Source organism: Solanum verrucosum, unplaced genomic scaffold, assembly GCF_900185275.1.
Source record: "Solanum verrucosum unplaced genomic scaffold, falcon-dt-bn FXZP01000027.1, whole genome shotgun sequence".
NCBI classification, from domain to species: Eukaryota; Viridiplantae; Streptophyta; class Magnoliopsida; order Solanales; family Solanaceae; genus Solanum; species Solanum verrucosum.
In genome coordinates, this window is record NW_026020214.1 from 260,591 (window position 1) to 280,722 (window position 20,132).

The following is a 20,132-nucleotide window of genomic DNA, read 5'->3' on the forward strand; positions in this document are numbered from 1 at the left end:
TATCATTGTAGATACAACATATATTAGTGTATGAAATATGTATGTATATATATGTATGAAATGGATATATAATGTGGTATATAAATGGGAAAATTGTATATAATAGCAAACTATTAATTCAAATTAAATGCTATAAATATAGTTTGATTTAATTGTACCCCATAACAAATTATTGCTATTTAACCTCTCTCCTGGTGAATCTCGCTCGCCACTCTCGTTCTCTCCCTCACCTCTCTCGTTTTTTATACAAACGCAAGTGTATAAAGTGCGTTTGTGTTTGTATAAAGCGAGAGAAAATTGTATATATACATATATTTTCGTTCCCCTCTCTCCCCTCTCCCAGATCTCGCTCGCCACTCTCCCAGATCTCGCTCTCTCACTCGCCTCTCTCACTTTATACAAAAACCGCAAATTGTATAAAATGTGTTTGTGTTTGTATAAAGCGAGAGAAAATTGTATATATACATATATTTTTGTTCCCCTCTCTCCCCTCTCCTAGATCTCGCTCACCACTCTCCCAGATCTCGCTCTCTCACTTCCCTCTCTCACTTTATACAAAAACGCAAATGTATAAAATGCGTGAAAATTGTATATATACATATATTTTCGTTCTCCTCTCTCCCCTCTCCCAGATCTCACTCACCACTCTCCCAGATCTCACTCGCCACTCTCCCAGATCTCGCTCGCTCACTCGCCTCTCTCACTTTATACAATTGATCTTTTTGTATATATGTGTACAAAACAGATTATACAACTGCTTTCTTTTGTATATGTATAGCAAAATATACATATTTATGTTTGCTATGGAGCGCAATTATGCAAAGTTTGCTATAGCATACAAATATGAATTTTGTGTTTGCTATATTTGAAAATTGCTCTATATAAATTGATTTACATAAATATACCACATTATATACAAACATATATTAGTGTATGAATTGCGTATAAAATATGGTATACAAATCGGCTTACGTAAATTTTTTACCAAATTTTATACAAACATGTTTTGGTGTATGATTTGTGTATAAACTATGATAAATACAAATTAATTTAGTTAATGGAATGAATTCAATTAAGTAATGGAGTTTTGAAAAAATAAGAGAAAGAATGAGGTATGTATAATAGGATTTACGAATTTTCAAATGAGAGAATATGTTAAGAAAAATTTATGGAATAAATAAAGGGAAAATTACTTGCGTGTACACTTTTTAAAAAATATTTACGATATTTGTCAACATTATTCTTTTAACCATATATAACAATTTGGTTGAATGGCAGTACTGCTAAAAGTTGTGAATGATATCACTTTTTGCTAAGTTTAAAAGAACAAAATTGTTTAAGTAAGTATTGCTAAAAAGTTGACAAAAATGGTAATAAATTAAAAGTATACTTAAAAGTGGTAATTATTAAATAAAAAACCTTCACTTATGTAATTTTTCCAATAAAAAAATACCAACTAATTATGAGAAAAATTAGGGGATTGATACCTCCTATTAGTTTCAAAAGTCGTTATTTATGGAAAGCAAATTTATTTATTAATGAGATTAAATATTTATTAATTATGTTTTTCTGTTTTTTTAATTGATTTATTATTTTGTTATGTTTTGATAAGAATCTACTGACATCTATTGAAAACTAGTACTAGATGTAATAACAACTCTTAAATGTGTTATTAAATTTTCTCTTTTTTAAATAATTTTTTTTTATTTTTAAATACATTATTTTCATAATAAAATATATTAGTTTTTAAAAACCTTTTTTTCTTTTTAAATTCTCTTAACTAGTATAAAGGTGAAAAATAAACTTTTCTTCCTTAATATCCTTTAATTAATTAAAATAGAATTACCTCATATACTTTTTAAATGACAATATAAGTCATACATATAAGATCATAGTAGCCTCATCATTAATTTTCATCAAAACAATGATTATAAAATTCCTAATAAATAGAAAATATTTTTACTTCAGTCTTTTCTTAATTGAAGTAGAATACATATTTGCCAACATATTCCTTGATTTTAAAGTTAATATAAAAAAAGGATCAACAATAAATCCATCGACTAAAATTATAAAGATAATTTGTGATCTGGAAATAGTTATTTTATGATATTATGATTGTTGTATCTTAACTTTAAAATGAAAGATTATAACAACTGCTTATCCTTCTTCAATTTGCAAAAATTTTAAGAAATAAAAATATTTCATATTTTATTAGGATGAAAATTAATGATGAATCACTATAGTCTTATAAATGAATATTAATGATGGGTTGTAATATTTGTATTAGGAAAATAATGTATTTAAGTAGAAAAAAATATTTTTAATAGGAAAAAGATATTTTTTATCAAAAAATAATAGTAGGGACATTTTTGGATCAAAAAATTATTGATGACAAAAGTATTTCTGAACATAACTATTAACAAAGGACATTTTTTAATTCAATTTTGCATAATTCAAAGACATGTTTAACCCCTTTTTATAGATAGTATTCTACATTTTTTCTCTTACTAGGCAGATAAAAGCAAAGCCAACCATTTGGGAGATTTAACTTGTCTTATAATTGAGGACTCTTACTTAACTCCTCCCCTAAAAAAAGTAGATAAAATGACTTGGCACATCAAATTATTGATAAGACTGTTTGTACATTACTGTAGAAAATCACCCATGGCTGTTTGTGTCTTTATCATGACCACTTGATAAAATTCGAAGGGAAGTTCAATAATTTTAGATAAATTTTTTTTAATTCCTTTTTTATACAGCCGCCTTTATAAAATTGAGCATTTTCAAGTGCGTTGATATCCCAAATGCTTCATCAAAATAATGTTGTTTGACAATTATAATGTTTCTACTGACAAAGCATCTGAAAAGGCATTGATTACTTTCCTCCAAATCTGGATAATGGCATTGATTACTATACTCCAAAATTTTTATTGCAAATCTTGATAATGACATTGATTACTTTACTCCAAAATTTAGCAAATCGCTAAACGTAAGCGTAGCAATTGTGACGATTTTCCATCTAAAATTTGAGGCCATTGTTAGCAGTTTTAATAATTGTACTAAAGAAGTTAATATCGTAATATAATCTATTATGCATGCCAGGTAGATGCCACCTATGATGATAAAAGTTGGATTGTAGGGGTAAATATATAAAAAATTATGGCGAAGGGAAAATATAATCATTTTCTAATTGTATAAGGGTAAATATATAACAATAAATATGGTTAAGGGCAAATATAACCCTTTTCTAATAGTATAGGGGTAAATATGACCCTTTTCCGTAGTTAGTTTAAATAATTTGACTTCAAAATTTCCCTTTTACTCCTAATGAAATGATTTCGAGCTATACAAATATCTAAGGATTGTTTAGACTATAAGTTTTAATAGTCTTCTATTTCTTATTAAATATAGCGCCAAGTGAAAAAATGCCGCATAAAATGGGATGGAGGTAGTAATAGTTATGTCTAGTATTAATTTATTTTATTACTTTTATAGTAATATATTGTTGGCATGTTTTAAGCATTACCAATATGATATGAATCCTATCATAAGTTGTCGACATGATCATAATATCGAGCGATCCTTTCAGTCTGGATGGATGGAATATTCTTGTCACGATAAAAAAACTCAAGTCATGATGACACCTACCATAATCCACCACTAGGTAAGCTAACCCATATCATGGAACAACAAGTAACATGTATATTGAGCGAAATCAACAACCAATGAGAAAATGTGTAAACACCCCGTAGTCTAGTAGGCCAACTAGGGCTAAGCATGATGGTAACAAGCCAAGACAAGAGGCAAAGGCTAAGGGGAAGGGGCCAAGGCTACCCAAGCTTCCCCCAAGCACTTCCCTACTCTACGACCACCGCCATGGCCAGCGGTGAGGACCACGGCTTGTGGTGTGGCCTGTGGTGGCTATGGCAATGGCTTCCCTTGACGCTTCCCAAGATGGATCATCTTCACGAGCCACTTCACGGCCAGTGGTGAAGACCACGACTTGTGGGAAGGCCCGTGAAGATGCCTTCAAATCTTGGAGGCCAATGAATGGTGGCCTAGCCACTGGACCAAGGACCACAGGTGTAACACCCCGTATTCGAAAAAGACCAAATTACAAATTTTTAGAAGTTGCAGTTTCCACCAACGTGGGCCACCTATGGACCATAGGTTGAACCACGGGCCGTAGGTGGGGCCCATGGTTGGCCACCTCAACTTTCCCCAATTTTTTTCAAGATAGGCACAACCTACGGCCAGACCTACAGACCGTAGGTGGGACCACGGTCCGTGGTCCAGATCCGTGGATCGTGGCCCTTCAGACCCTGTCCCTGACGCCAAACAACGCCTGCCAGGATGGACCGTCGGTCAGGCTAGTCGTTGGCCCCTTCAAATTTTAAGTTGAGGTCGTTTTGGTATTTTTCCCTATGCGTTGGACACCTAAACAACATCGTTTAACCCCTAAACTACTATACGACGTAGTTTTGGTCAGTTTAAGCCTAGTGACTTAATTAGAACCTACCCTAATCGATCATTCTCCAAAAATTCACCAAAACTAGAGCAAAAGAGAAGAGAAAGTCGACCAACCCCTTCAAGAACGCGCAACAAGTTTTCTTCCACTAGGTCCCTATAATTTAGTCAGAATCTTGATTCCCTATCCATTGTTTAGACCTAGGGTTTCTAGAACTTTAGATAAATTGTTGCGATTTAACTGTTATGGTATTCTAAATCATATTATCATGTTTTCGTAACATTGTGCTTAGCTCCTTGAATGAAACTCAGAACCCTAGTTGTGTAGATTCGCTTAGTTCATGAATTACACTAGCTAGGTCAGATATACATGCCTCAGATTTCGAATGTTTCATTACCAGTACTAAAATGTTGTATTCTACGTTAGCATGTCAGAATATTGAGCTATCCAGTATAATTCAGTTATTTTATATTGTATACATTTCTAGTTTGGAGTAGACTTAACACTAAGTGGACCCTTCAGGGTACCCGTATAGTCCCATAACTATGTGCCTTGTAGGTTTATAAGTCCCCTTTGTGGGCATCATATTTAGTGATCACGCCAGTCATGCCTTTATACCCTTGGCAAGGTATATTGGGTCCTCTCGATGGGGCGTATACATCGGACTCCATGTTTTAGCTTATGTGGTTTTATATCGGTTATTAATAGCTCCCACAGTCAGACTTTAGTGCATTTGACCAGATTTTCAGTTGTACTTCAGTTTTCAGTTTTGGCATGTTATGTACTTGGTCATTGGATCTAGTTCAGTTCATTTCAGTATGTTTTCGATATTTTCCAGCATGTTCAGCTTATAATATTGCTTAGTATGTTTTGTTCAGCTTTTATCTAATCCTACATGCTTAGTAAATTCCAAGTACTAACGAATACTCTGTGCTACATCCTTTCATGATGTAGGTTTAGGTACTTAATATCCAGATCACGCGTAGATCTGCTTCTGATCTCCATTTCAGCAACTTCAGTGGTGAGTCCTCATATTTCGAGGACAATAGACCTGTTTCTATATTTAGTCTTTTCATTTTAGTTTTCAGTATTTGCTAGAGTTAGCTGGGGGCATGTCCCAACAACTTTAGTCAGTAGAGGCTTCTTTTCAGACATAGTTTAGTTTCAGCTTCAGAATTGAGTTTAATCTTTCATTTGTTATTGAACTCATAAGCATTTTATATATTTAGATCAGCTTTGGGTATTCCCCACCATTTGTTATATCATGATTTAGTTTCTGCATCAGTTTAATTTTCATAGATATATTCAGTCTGCTTATGATATGCCAGCTTAGGGTTAGCTTGGGGTCACTCGTGATCCTAGGTCCCGTGTTTACGTCAAAGAGGTAGCCTCGGGGCGTGACAAACTTGGTATTAGAGCATTAGGTTCAAGAGTCCTAGGATGTCTGAAAAACCGCATTAAGTAGTGATCTTAGGCGTATTTATGCGCCTAATAACCAATTTATCGTATATATTTAGCTAAGTTAGAGAGCACTTACTTAGTTAGAACTGAGATTTGAGGGTCTTTTGATGTCGTTTCCTCTAACCAATATGATTAGATGTTTTAGATGAAAAACAAAGAAGAATGAGCCAAAATAGGGCACCTGGACAGAGGTCGAAAAATAGAAGACAAAGTTGCGGAGGAGAATGGTCAAGAAGCTGAAAAATACACTAAGAGGGAGCAACTCGGCACTCCTCCGCGCTGAAATTTGCATGCAGAAAAGGAATTCCACTTAACAATGGAGTGCGCATTGGGAGCGCGTCGCGGAGGAGATCCATTTGTGTACAAATTGAGGCGAGGGAACCGGTCCGCGTCGTGGACCTGGACACCAGAATTTGGTCACGTATTTTATTTCAGACTATAAATAGTCTACTTGTGTTATTTTATCATTATCCTATTTTAAAAAGACGAGAGAACATCGATTTGGGCGATTTTGCTAACACTTTCTAGGGTTTTTCTTCTACTCCTTCATTTTGGTAAACCCTTTTATGATCCATAAACATTATTTGATGATATTTTGTTCTATGAGTAGCTAAATTCTCTTATTCTAGGGTTGTAGCTATGATTAATGGTATAATAACATTTGTTTCTAGCATGATGTGGGTTTTCTTGTGATTTATGCTTACATTCTTATTTAACTATTTTAATGACTGATCTACATTAAAATAAATTCATTGTCCACTCTTGAATTCAGAAGATGAATAGAGGGATAGACCAAAGAATGTGAGAAGCGTGTTCATTCTAGAGTAAAGTTAGAGTGTTTCGTATATAGGATAGTCTTATACCTATATACTGCGCTTGATTAATATGCAAGATGATAGCTTAATGCTTCGCCATTGGTCATGCCTATCCGCACTCAACATTGTAGTTAGGCTGTCGATGGTGGTAGGCATTTAGAGGTCGGGAGATCATGATCGGTAAATGAACCTTGGAAATCCATAATGAGGTTAACCTGTCGAATGCTAGGATAAATTAATATTATGTCGAAAATCGGGTTATGCTACAACCCTGGAATACTTTCCTATTTTGTGAAATTCTTTTGTTTGAAACTGTTTGATTGTAGTAATTAATTTTTGAGATCGTTCAACTTAGTAGATATAAACAAATATCTAAAATTGTTTGTCGCATAAGTAAATTTATTTTAGACATAATAAAGTTGTTATTTGTTGATTTGAAGTCCTTTGGGTTCGATAATCCGGCTCGAAAGAGTCGCTGTACTACTTGAGTGACCACGTGCACTTGCGTGTGCTTTTGGATGCAACAAGTTTTGGCGCCGCTGCCAGGGACTTTAAAATCGGCAGATATCTAATTTTTGAGTGTCTACATTATTTGTACAAGTGTTGACACCTTGATCTTGGAGACATTTTGGAGGTTGTGTTAAGTTTTCACACTGGAAGACGACCAGGACTTGGTAGAGCCTCTAGCTAAACCAGAGAGATTTGTTCGTTACCGGAGAAGGCAAAGAAGACTCACTTATCCTGTTCCTCTTGTGGCTAGTGAACCAGAAACTTCAGAAGAAAGGGAGGATCAAGACCCACCTGCAGTGATGGCAGACATGAAAGTGAGAGATGTGGCAATCCCACAGACCACCAATGTTACCTCAAGTATTCAGAAACCTGCACCTCACCTAGTGGGAGGTTTGAATTGAAGCAGAACATGGTGCAACTATTGCACACAAATAGGCAGTTCACTGGTCTATCTCATGAGGACCAACAAGTGCATCTTTAAAACTTCCTCGAGATCAGTGACACGTACACCCCAACTGGAGTGAACTCTAATTATGTGAGGCTCACATTATTTCCCTTTTCTCTACTAGGGGAAGCAAAAAGATGGCTGAACTCTGAGCTCGCAAATTCCATAACAACTTGGGATGATCTTGCCCGGAAGTTCTTAATAAGGTTTTTTCCTTCCGGGAAAACAGCCAAGCTGAGAAATGATATATTAAGCTTCCGACAGAAGGGAGGGGGAAACTTGTACCAAGCTTGGGACAGGTTTAAGTCCATGCTGTTAAATTGTCCACATCATCATCAAGCTAACAGAGTGTTGGTCCATACCTTCATTGAAGGGTTGGAAACAAACACGAAAAATCTTACTTGATTCTGCTGCAGGTGGACAAGCTTTAGAGAAAACATATGCTGAGCTGTTTACATTGCTCAATAGAATTTCACAGGGTAACCCCGAGTGGAATGGAGGACGAGCTAAACCGATCGTACTATAATTGCTGCAGTATTGGAAATGGATGCCGTGACAGCTCTGACTGCAAAGATTTTAGCAATGCAGAATATGATGACTACTCATTTCAGCAATATATCACTAGGACAACAACAAGCTCAAGTTAATATGGTGCAGCAACCACAAGCTTGGTGTGAAGTATGTGGAGGTGGAGATCACAGTGCTGAGGTATGTGGAGCAAACCCAGAATCTGTTCATTTTGTAGGTAATGTTTAGCGAGGAGGAAATCACCAGAACTATGGAAATACTTACAACCCAAGCTGGCGAAATCACCCAAACTTTTCATGGGGTGGTAATCAAAACAAACATCAAGGACAGAACCAATACGCACCCATGGTCGTGGACAACATTACAATCAACAAAACCATGGAAACCAACAAAACCATGTTAACCAGCAGGCTGCCAAGCAAGGTGATATGAGTGTGGAGGATATGCTAAAACAAATCATGGCTGATCATCAAGCTAAGTTGGTAGCAGATGTGCGAAACAATCAATTGGCGACTCAGGATTTGGAGAAGAAGTTTGGGCAGTTTGCTAGTGCCTAAAATTCTCGACCACAAGGAGGTTTGCGTGGAAATACCGATCCAAACCCGAAACATGTAAATGTTGTGAGTACTCGCAGTGGTTGTCCATTGGAGGAGCTAATGCCGAAGGAAAGAGTTGTTAAAGAAAAAAGAAAACAATTAGATGACGTGGAACCAAGTGCGCAAAGGGTGAATGAGGAACCAAAAGCAAAACCACCTCCTCCATTCCCACAAAAATTTTAAAAACAAAAGGAGGAGGAATGTTTCGGTAAGTTTATTGAATTACTCAAACAAGTACATGTTAACTTGCCTTTGATTGATGTGTTGCAGGGCATTCCTAAGTATGCCAAATATGTCAAAAATGTGATAGACAACAATAGTAGATTGGCCGAGTATGCAACAGTAGCACTCACAGAGGAGTGCAGTTCTAGGATCCAGAATAGGCTACCAATTAAGTTGAAAGATCCAGGGAGTTTCACTGTTTAGATAAAAATTGGTCAGTGTATTGAGGCAAGAGGGTAGTGCGATTTGGGCGCAAGTATCAATTTGATGCCTACGCCCATGTTTCTCAAATTTGGACTAGGAAGGCCTAAGTCCACAACCATTATGTTGCAGTTAGCGGACCGTTCAGTGGCAAGGCCAGATGGAGTTATTGAAGATGTCTTGGTTCAAGTGGGAACTCTGATTGTCATTTTGGATTGTGAGCCTGACCCAGAGGTCCCATTTATTTTGGGATGCCCATTCCTAGCAACCGGAGGTGCATTAATTGATGTGGCGGCCGGTAGACTAACAATGAGGGCTCATGACAAGGTCGAGGTATTTGATGTTTACAAGGCAATGAAATTGCCTGCAATATATGAGGAGCTGTCAACAATTACAGTCATTGATGAGGAAATGATAGCTAAATATGTTGAAGCCCAAGACCCTTTAAAGAAAGTGTTAATTGGACAAAACATTAAGGGAGATGCTGAAGCCCAAGAGTTGGCTAACGTTCTAGATGTCTCGAATGTGAGTATTCTTCGCAAGTTTGTGGAGCCATTAAACAGAGTCTTGGGGCCACTTCCCAAGCCCTTAATTGAGGAAGCACCAAAGTTGGAGTTAAAGAAGAGCCCTTCTCATCTCAGGTATGCATTCTTAGGTGCTAATGAATCTTTACCTGTAATTCTTTCTTCTGCTTTGTCTGAATTGCAGGTTGAGGCATCTCTGAAAATATTGAGGAAGAGGAAAAAGGTGATAGGCTGGCAGATGGATGACATACATGGCATCGGCCCAACTTTATGCATGTACATGATATATATGGAGGAGGGTCACAAGTCAAGTGTGCAACCTCAGCGCAGACTAAACCTAGTGATGAAAGATGTGGTGCGCAAGGAGGTGATTAAATGGCTAGATGCGGGTATTGTATATCTGATTTCAGACAGTAAGTGGGTCAGCCCAGTTTAGTGTGTGCCTAAAAAATAAGGCATGACGGTGATCACCAATGAAAGAAATGATTTGATTCCAACCAGGACAGTGACAGGGTGGCGAATATGCATGGATTATAGGAAATTGAATGAGGCCACCAGAAAGGATCACTACCCGGTTCCTTTTATTGATCAGATGTTGGATAGGTTAGCTGGGCAAGAATATTATTGTTTCCTGGATGGCTATTCAGGATACAACCAAATTGTGATTGCACCAGAGGACCAGGAGAAAACTACATTCACTTGTCCGTATGGGACATATGCTTTCAAGCAAATGCCATTTGAGCTATGCAATGCTCCAGCCACCTTCCAAAGATGCATGATGGCTATCTTTCATGATATGGTTGAAGATTTTGTGGAGATATTCATGGATGACTTCTCAGTCTTTGGGGAATCTTTTGATAGGTGTTTGGAAAATTTGGACAGGGTGCTGGCTAGATGCGAGGAAACTAATCTCGTCCTAAACTGGGAAAATGTCATTTCCTAGTTAAGGAAGGGATTGTATTGGGCCATAAGGTGTCAAAGAGAGGGCTGGAAGTTGATCGTGCCAAAGTGGAAGTTATTGAAAAGCTACCTCCCCCAATCTCTGTTAAAGGGGTGAGAAGCTTTCTGGGTCATGCTGGTTTCTATAGGAGATTCATCAAGGATTTCTCTAAGACTGCAAGACCCATGTGTAGTTTCCTAGAGAAGGAGATGAAATTTATATTTGATGAGCAGAGCAGTCAAGCTTTAGAAGCTTTGAAGAAGAAGTTGATAAAAGCTCCAATCCTAACTTCCCCAAATTGGGAGCTTTCTTTTGAACTGATGCGTGACGCAAGTGATGTGTCTGTGGGAGCAGTGTTGGGGCAAAGGAAATAGAAGGTGTTTCACTCAATATATTATGCAAGCAAAACACTGGGTGCAGCCCAAACTAACTACATAGTGACTGAAAAAGAAATGCTTGCCTTGGTCTATGCTTTTGACAAATTTAGATGTTACTTGGTAGGGACTAAAGTTGTTGTTTATACTGACCATGCAGTTATCAGGCACTTGTTCAACAAGAAGGATGCAAAGCTATGGTTAATCAGGTGGATTCTATTGTTGCAAGAGCAAACATAGAGATCAAGGACCGAAGAGGTTCTGAAAATCAAATTGCAGATCACTTGTCAAGATTGGAGAGTTCGTCACATGTGGGAGAGCAAGGTCAGATTCAGGAAGAGTTTCCTGATGAACAACTGTTGGCGCTAGAGGCGACCAAACTACCATGGTATGCAGACATTGTTAATTATTTGGTGAGTGGTTTGTTCCCTCCAGGTGTAACCACACATTTGAAGAAGAGGCTAAGTTATGATGCTCGGTTTTACATATGGGACGAGCCTAATCTCTTCAAGCAAGGGACTAACAAAATTATGAGAAGATGTGTGCTTGATTGTGTGATGAGACAAGTGATGGATAGTTGCCACTCGCCTGCATATGGAGGTCATCATGGAGGTGAACGCATTGCACATAAGGTGCTCCAATCATGTTTTTTCTGGCCTACTTTGTTTAAAGATGTTGCAGGGTATGTTAAAAGTTGTGATCAATGCCAAAGGATGGGGTCTATTTCCAGACAAATGAAATGCCTTTGCATAACATCTTGGAGGTTGAAATATTTGATGTCTGGGGGATCGGCTTCATGGGAACATTCCCTCCATCGAATGGAAATCAATACATACTTGTGGCTGCGGACTATGTGTCAAAGTGGGTTGAAGCAGTAGATTTGCCGACTAACAATGCTAAAGTGGTGCTGAAGTTTCTGAAGAAGCACATATTCACTCGGTTTGGAACTCCTAGAGCAATAATCAATGATGGAGGGACACACTTCATAAATTAATTGGTGAAGAATATCTTAGCTAAATATGGAGTCAGACACAAGGTGACTACAACATACCACCCTCAAACTAGTGGCCAGGTAGAAGTGTCAAATAGGGAAGTGAAGCAGATTCTACAAAAAATAGTGAATGCCCAAAGGAAAGATTGGGAAATGAAGCTTGATGATGCATGATGGGCATACATGACGGCTTATAAGACACCAATAGGGACTTCTCCCTATCACTTGGTGTTTGGTAAAGCATGTCACCTTCCAGTTGAATTAGAACACCAGGCTTACTGGGCAATGAAGAAGTTGAACCTAGATCCGGAACTAGCAGGGAGAAAAAGGATGGGTCAGGTACATGAATTAGAGGAATTCAGACTCTATGCCTATGAAAATGCTAAGCTCTATAAGGAGAAGACTAAACGATGGCATGATAAGCATATTGTGCCTCGACTTTTTGAGCCTGGGAGAAGGTATTATTGTTTAACTCTAGATTGAGGTTGTTTCTAGGTAAATTGAAGTCAAAATGGAGTGGACCATTTGTGGTGGTGCACATGACGACCACGGCGCTGTAGAGTTATGGAATGAAGATAAGTAATCCACGTTCATCGTGAATGGACAAAGGGTGAAGCATTATTTCGGACAAGAGGTGGATCGAGAAGAAGAAAATTGGGAGTTGAGCAATGAATGAGGGGGACCTGAGTTGTGCCACGACGTTAAATCAGGCGCTACTCGGGAGGCAACCCGAGACTTTGTATTTTAGAAGATATTCCTGTTGTATTTTATTTTGAATAGGCTCGTTTGGTTTAATTTTAGTTATAGGTTATTTCAGTTATCTTAAAAGTTGTAATTTGTAATTTTTTTCAAAAAAAGAGAAAAAAAAGAGAAATTTTGGGGAGAAAAAGTAGTGAAGTCGACGACCTCACCGCATCGCGGACTTGTTTCTGCAAGAGGAGATGCCCAAGCGAAGACGGAAAATCCCAAGCGTCCGCGACAGCTTCGTGTCGCGGACCTGGTAAGTTTTCCAAATTTTTGTTAATTAACAAGTTGGGTTTTACCCGATTAATTGGGTAAAAACCCAACCCCCATTCACTTTTAATCCCCAATTCCTTCCCTTACACCCCATTCTTTCTTCTCATTTCCCCTTCAACCCTTAATCCTTCCACGAACAACTCCGTGTAGCGAAGTGGGAATTTCTCACCAAGTTCATCAATTTTTGTGGGTCTAAGCACACAAGGTATGTATCCTACTCGTTTGTTTCTTTGTTTGGGATGATTTACTAAAGCTAGGGCTAGTATTCATGTGGGTGATGGGTGAGTTGTTGTAGTATGGTGAAATTGTATTTCTTTGTGGTTTGCTGCATAGTTATTGCTATTCATGGTGGTAAAATTTGTTGGAATTCATTTGGTTGCTTTTAACTAGGAAGACTTTGTATGGGTAAATTAACAATTGGGGTTTGTGAAGTTTTGAGTAGCAACTAGGTGTTGAGGAAAGTGATTGAAGGAGAGGGATGTTTGTTGGTTTGAATTCTTGAGTAGAATCAAAATAGTACGGGTTGTACGCTTAGAATGGGGTAAATTGTGTGAATCATATACTGAAAATAACATTGGGAAGTCTGAGTACCGTGTTGTTTGTGAAGTTGTGTTTGAAAATAAGTGTGGGGTGGTCCTCCAGTATTGAGTCTCATCAACTGATATGATATTTGTCTGATTGCAGGATAACATGTCTAACACACAAAGGTCGGGCAAAGCGGTGGCGTTTAGCAGCCGTAAGAGAGTAAGGACGGGCACAACCATTCCCACAACACCCGTAGTCCCAAGAGGACAGACTCAACGATATGGGGCTAAAGCGGTCACATCTGAGGGCAAGAAGTGGTATAAATCACACACCGAAGCCAAGTATTTCTCGGATGTGATACTTGATGACGTCCAATTAGAGAGGGAGTTCCCACACATTATGCGTCTCCTACAAGAGTTGTACATGGGATTCATCTTTCAAGATCCATCAGAGTGCAATATTAGTGTGGTGCAGGAATTCTATGCAAATTGGAAACCCGATGCCCGTTCTCACTTTGTAACAGTGCGAGGCGTGGAGGTCCCTCTTACACTTTCAGCTATAAATCAAATATTGGGGATTGCAGATGCCTCTTTTGATGTCCTCACGGGGATCAATATCAGTCCTCCATATCAGTAGATTCGACATGCTTTGTGTGGGGGCGCAGTCCACTGCGAAATGGATTCGGCATGGGCACCGTGGCTATCACCAGTTATATCCTTATGCTCACATGAATCAGGAAGCTCGGGTGTGGTTAAAAATTGTAATGAATTGTTTAATACCACTATTGCATTTTACCAAGGTGACGAGAGATCAAAGACAAAGGGGCCAGAGAACATGCATGGACCCACCCTCACCTGAGCGAAATATGAGGGATGATATGATCACAACGCGCATGTTTGGATTGGAAATGTTGCGTCATAGAAATGGATGCCGAGCTTCGAGTCAGGAGCAGCTGGACAAAATTGCAACGAAGTACCCCCTAAATGAATATGCTGAGGCATTGCTGGGACTCAGACCTGCATTTCTAGAGCCCGTATGGGATGATGTTCCAACTGATGAGGACAAGAGGCGAACCATGTTGGATAGTGAATTCGATTCTGATGCAGAGGAGGGTGACCTTTTGGCTCTTGAGGGTACCAACGGTGATGCCAATATGGATGAATGATCAGGGAAGTACACCCGCCCTACTTTGTTTTCATTTTGGATTGTGTCACACTTGGGACAATGTTGCCTTTTTATGTTTGGGGGTGGGAGTACTATATTGATGTAAATAGTTTTATTTTGTTGTTGCATTTTCATTTTGGGTTCCTTGGAAGTTGTTTTCGGTTCTTTGGCAAAGGACAGTCTCGTTGAACTGTATAAAAAAGATTTTGTTTCCTAGGATTGAGTTAGTGTCATAATTGAGTCAAGCCGCCCTATGATAGATGGCTGATGACCGTCTTAAGGGCAGTTTTCATCAATTTAGGTATGTAGGGTTGGCTCTTAGCTAAGGCTGCGCAACTGCTACGAGTTAGAATGAAAGTGAAACATTGGATGACTTTGTGTTGAGATATCTAGGCTCGTTTATGTGACTCTAAATGGCGTGTGCTTATAATGAATTTGTGTCAGTGATTGGGAAGTAGTATGCAGTGATCAGTTCTGAGTTGAATGTGTGCTAGGTGTGTAAGATTTGTGTATTCCTTGGCACTAATTGAGGTACAGAACTTGCCTGGTGTGTCTGCATAACGAAAAAGAGGATAAGGAGTTCATGAAGTGATATAGGCATTTCTTTGATAGCCCTGATTGTGCTTTTCTGTACCCACCTTGATGTATATCCTTAGTTAACCCTTTTGAGCCTTGAACTTAGTCTTTGGTAGCCAAATTTGAAGATAATATCCATTCCTTCTCTGGCCTATAAATTTGATCCAAAAGATCCTAAGCGCTTTGTGCGAACAACTATGAAGGAAGCAGAAGTTGAGTGGCAAGCCCAACATAAGTTTGGCTAATAAAAAAAATTTAAAAAATTTGATGAATGAATTTAGAATAAAAATGGTAGGAAGAAGTGGGTGGTAAGTGCTTTACAACATAGGGCCAAATGGTTCCGAGAAAAGGGGCATAAGAAGTAGGTTATTAAAAGAAGGTCTAAAAATGAAGTTTGTCTTGTATTAAAGCACTTGGGAATGTAGTCACTATTTATATCCAAAAATAAAAAATAAAAAATAGTTCCTACCCGTCCCCTAGCCTACATTAAAACCCTTAAAAGTTTACCTAATTGATCTTGAACTTTTGTATTTTCAAAAGTAGTGATGCAGTACACTAAGGGCAAGCCTATGGTTCGTTGGTTGTGGCATGTGAATTCTTTCGAGAGTGTTAGCGAAATTTGCTTCCTGCACCATTTATTGTATGAAAATTTTATGTGTAAGTAAGTCAGGGTGTTCATTTGTGGTGAGGGCACATGTTTAATGAGGTCTGATAACTGATATATCTGTGGATCCAAAAGTTGTGCATAAGTTTGCTGCATTACAAGAGTCTATTCTTGAGGCTTGATTGTCTTGCTCGAGTTTTCCTGACGAATGCATAGTATTTGCCTTGTTGATGTGAAGCTATTGTAGTTGTTGTGGCCAAAGCTGAAATGCCATTAGAGGGAAGTGTAGTAGAGTCGTCGGATGTTTGAATGTGTGGAAGTGTTCGAGGACGAACAAAGCTTTAAGTGTGGGGTGGTTATCTTAGGCGTATTTATGCACCTAATAACCAATTTATCCCATATATTTAGCTAAGTTTGAGAGCACTTTCTTAGTTGAAACTGAGATTTGAGAGTCTTTTGATGTCGTTTCCTCTAACCAATATGATTAGATGTTTCAGGTGAAAAACAAAGAAGAATGAGCCAAAATAGGGCACCTGGACAGAGGTCGGAAAATAGAAGACGAATTTGCGGAGGAGAATGGTCAAGAAGCTAGAAAATACACTAAGAGGGAGCAGCTCCGCGTCACGGGCTGAAACTTGCATGCAGAAAAGAAATTCCACTTAGCAGTGGAGTGTGTGTTGGGAGCGCGTCACGGAGGAGATCTGTTTGTGTACAAATTGAGGCGAGGGAACAGGTCCACGTCGCGGACCTAGACACCAGAATTTGGTCACGTGTTTTATTTTAGACTATAAATAGTCTAGTTGTGTTATTTTATCATTTCCCTGTTTAAAAATATGGGAGAACATCGATTTGGGCGATTTTGCTAACACTTTCTAGGGCTTTTCTTCTACTCCTTCGTTTTGGTAAACCCTTTTATGATCCATAAACATTATTTGATGATATTTTGTTCTATTAGTAGTTAAATTCTCTTATTCTAGGGTTGTAGCTACGATTAATGGTATAATAGCATTTGTTTCTAGCATGATGTGGGTTTTCTTGTGATTTATGCTTACATTCTTATTTAACTATTTTAATGACTGATCTACATTAAAATAAATTCATTGTCCACTCTTGAATTCGGAAGATGAATAGAGGGATAGACCAAAGAATGTGAGAAGTGTGTTCATTCAAGTGTAAAGTTAGAGTGGTTCGTATATAGGATAGTCTTATACCTATATACCACACTTGATTAATATGAAAGATGATAGCTTAATGCTCCGCCATTGGTCATGCCTATCCCTGCTCAACGATGTAGTTAGGTTGTCGATGGTGGTAGGCGATTAGAGGTCGGGAGATCATGATCGTAAAATGAACCTTGCAAATCCATAATGAGGTTAACCTGCCGAATGCTAGGATAAATTAATATTATGCTGGAAATTGGGTTATGCTACAACCCTGGAATACTTTCCCATTTTGTGAAATTCTTTTGTTTGAAACTGTTTGATTGTAGTAATTAAATTTTGAGATTGTTCAACTTAGTAGATATAAACAAATTTCTAAAATTGTTTGTGACATAAGTAAATTTAGTTTAGACATAATAAAGTTGTTATTTGTTAATTTGAAGTCCTTTGGGTTCGATAATGCGGCTCAAAAGAGTCGATGTACTACTTGAGTGACCACGTGCACTTGCGTGTGCTTTTGGACGCAACAGTAGAGTCCATTTCATGGGTGTGAAGTGCACCACATCTAATGAGAGGGAAGCTACAAAGTGTTTTAGGAAAAAACTTCACTTTCTAGTTATTCTAATCGTGCGTGGGTATGATCTACCTTCTAACTCGTCGTTATGCGTTTCAGATCATGCCTCCTCATAGAGCTAATACAAGGAACGCTAACGCAGTTCCTCCAATCCCAAATCATAAGGTTTCAAACGTAAAGTTTCAGAATGCTAAATCTTGCTTTCGGCTCAGAGTGTAGCTAACCAGAACAATCAGCAGACCCCAGTTCCTACCAATGCTAATAATGGGTCAGTAGAAATCAGGGTTCAAGATTTAATTCAGATGAATGCGCCAGAGTTTCTAGGGTCGCAGGTTGGTGAGGTTCCACAAAATTTCATTGATGAGGTCAAAGAGATCTTTGGAGTGATGCAAGTAACTGAGAATGATAGGGTAGAGTTGGTATCCTACCAACTAAATGATATGGCTCACATTTGGTTCACTCAATGGAAAGAAAACAGGGGTACAGATGCAGCTCCTGTGGCTTGGGAATGCTTTACTTGAACTTTTCTGGACAGGTTCTTCCCGAGAGAGTTGAGGGAGGCTAAGGCTCAAGAATTCATGAATTTGAGGCAAGGTACAATGTCAGACTCAAGTTCACCCAACTTCTAGGTATGCTCCACATATGTCTGTTTATTCGAGGGCACAAATGTCTAAGTTTCTGAATGGAGTATTCGACTTAGTGAAGACAGAGTGCAGGAATGCTATGTTGTTAGAGGAGATGAATATCTCTAGGCTCATGACTCATGCTCAGCAGGTTGAGGGAGATAAGCTTAGGGAAATGGCTAAGGACAACAAAAAGGCTAGAATAGGAAACTATGATTACTCTTAGCAGAAATTGGGTGGTGGAAATCGCTTGCTGTTTCAACAGAAATATTCAGCCCCAACACCTTCATCAGCTAGTGCTCCATTTCCCAGGTTTTGACATGATCAGAAAGGTAGGACACCAGGCTCTAGGTTCCATGGGAGTGCTTCAGGTAGCAGGACTTTCCCAACTTGTCCAAAGTGTGGTAAGAACCATCCAGACGAGTGTCTTGCAGGGAAAGAGCGGTGCTTTGGGTGTGGTCAGTCTGGCCATAGGTTGAGGGATTTTTCTTCTGCCAAACAGGGGCAAGGAGGTAACAACACTAGGTCTTAGTCCACAGTTTCAGCAGTACTAACAGGTTGCCCAACTCAACAGGGGGTTTCATCTGGTATATGTGGTGGTCAATGCTAGAACAGGTTGTATGCTTTCCAGGCTCGCCATGATCAGGAAGATTCTCCCGATGTGGTCATTGGTACGTTACGAGTTTTCCACTTAGATGTTTATGCATTGTTAGATCTAGGGGATACTCTTTCCTTTGTAACTCCATACATAGCAGTCAACGTCGGTGTTAGTCTAGAAACTCTTTTAGAATCCTTCTCAGTCTCTACTCTAGTTGGTGACCCAGTTATAGCTAGACGGGTATACAAAAATTGGCATGTCACAGTCTCTTAGAAAGTCACCTCATCAGATCTTGTAGAGTTAGAAATGGTAGACTTTGATATCATTCTAGGCATGGATTGGTTACATTTCTGTTATGCCTCAGTCGATTGTAGAACTAGGGTCGTTCAATTTCAGTTTCCAAACGAGTCAGTCTTAGAATGGAAGGGGTAGTAGCTTAGTGCCTGTAAGTCGATTCATGTCTTACCTTAAGGCCATAAAGATGATTTCCAAGAGGTGTGTCTATCATCTTTTTCGGGTTAAGGATTCAAACTCCGAAACCCCAACTCTTGAGTGTGTTCCAGTAGTAAATGAGTTTCTGGAAGTGTTTCCAGAAGATCTTCCCGAAGTTCCTCTCAAAAGGGAAATTGACTTAGGAATTGATCTCCTTCCCATACCCATCCTATTTCAATTACTCCTTATAGAATGACTCCAACTAAGCTTAAGGAATTGAAAGACCAGTTGAAAGAACTTCTTGATAAGGGCTTCATCATACTTAGTATTTTGCTATAGGGTGTACCGGTGTTGTTCGTGAAAAAAGAAAGATGGTTCTCTCAGGATGTGCACTGACTATCGTTAGTTGAACAAGGTTACCATCAAGAATAAGTATCCCATTCCCAGGATTGACACCTTGTTCGACCAACTTCAGGGTGCTAGTTGCTTTTCTAAGATAGACATCAGATCTGGTTACTATCAGCTTAGAGTCAGAGATAGTGACATTTCAAAAACAACCTTCAAAACTCGATAAGGCCACTATGAATTTGTAGTTATGTATTTTGGACTTACAAATGCTCCTGCAACTTTCATAGACTTAATGAACAGGGTGTTCAAACAGTATTTGGACTTATTCTTATTGTCTTTATTGATGGTATCCTCATCTATTCTCGGAGTGAGGATAAGCGTGCGACTCATCTGAGGGTTGTTCTAAAAACTCTCAAAGATCACCAGTTATTCACTA

At 38.6% G+C, this 20,132-nt stretch overlaps 1 non-coding gene across 1 annotated transcript; it reads right to left on the bottom strand.

The window, feature by feature from the left end:
- Window positions 1–7,930: 7,930 nt before the first annotated feature.
- Window positions 7,931–8,037, bottom strand: LOC125830621 (small nucleolar RNA R71). The gene has a single exon (XR_007443153.1). It is a non-coding gene; the product is annotated as a small nucleolar RNA R71 (small nucleolar RNA).
- Window positions 8,038–20,132: the final 12,095 nt, after the last annotated feature.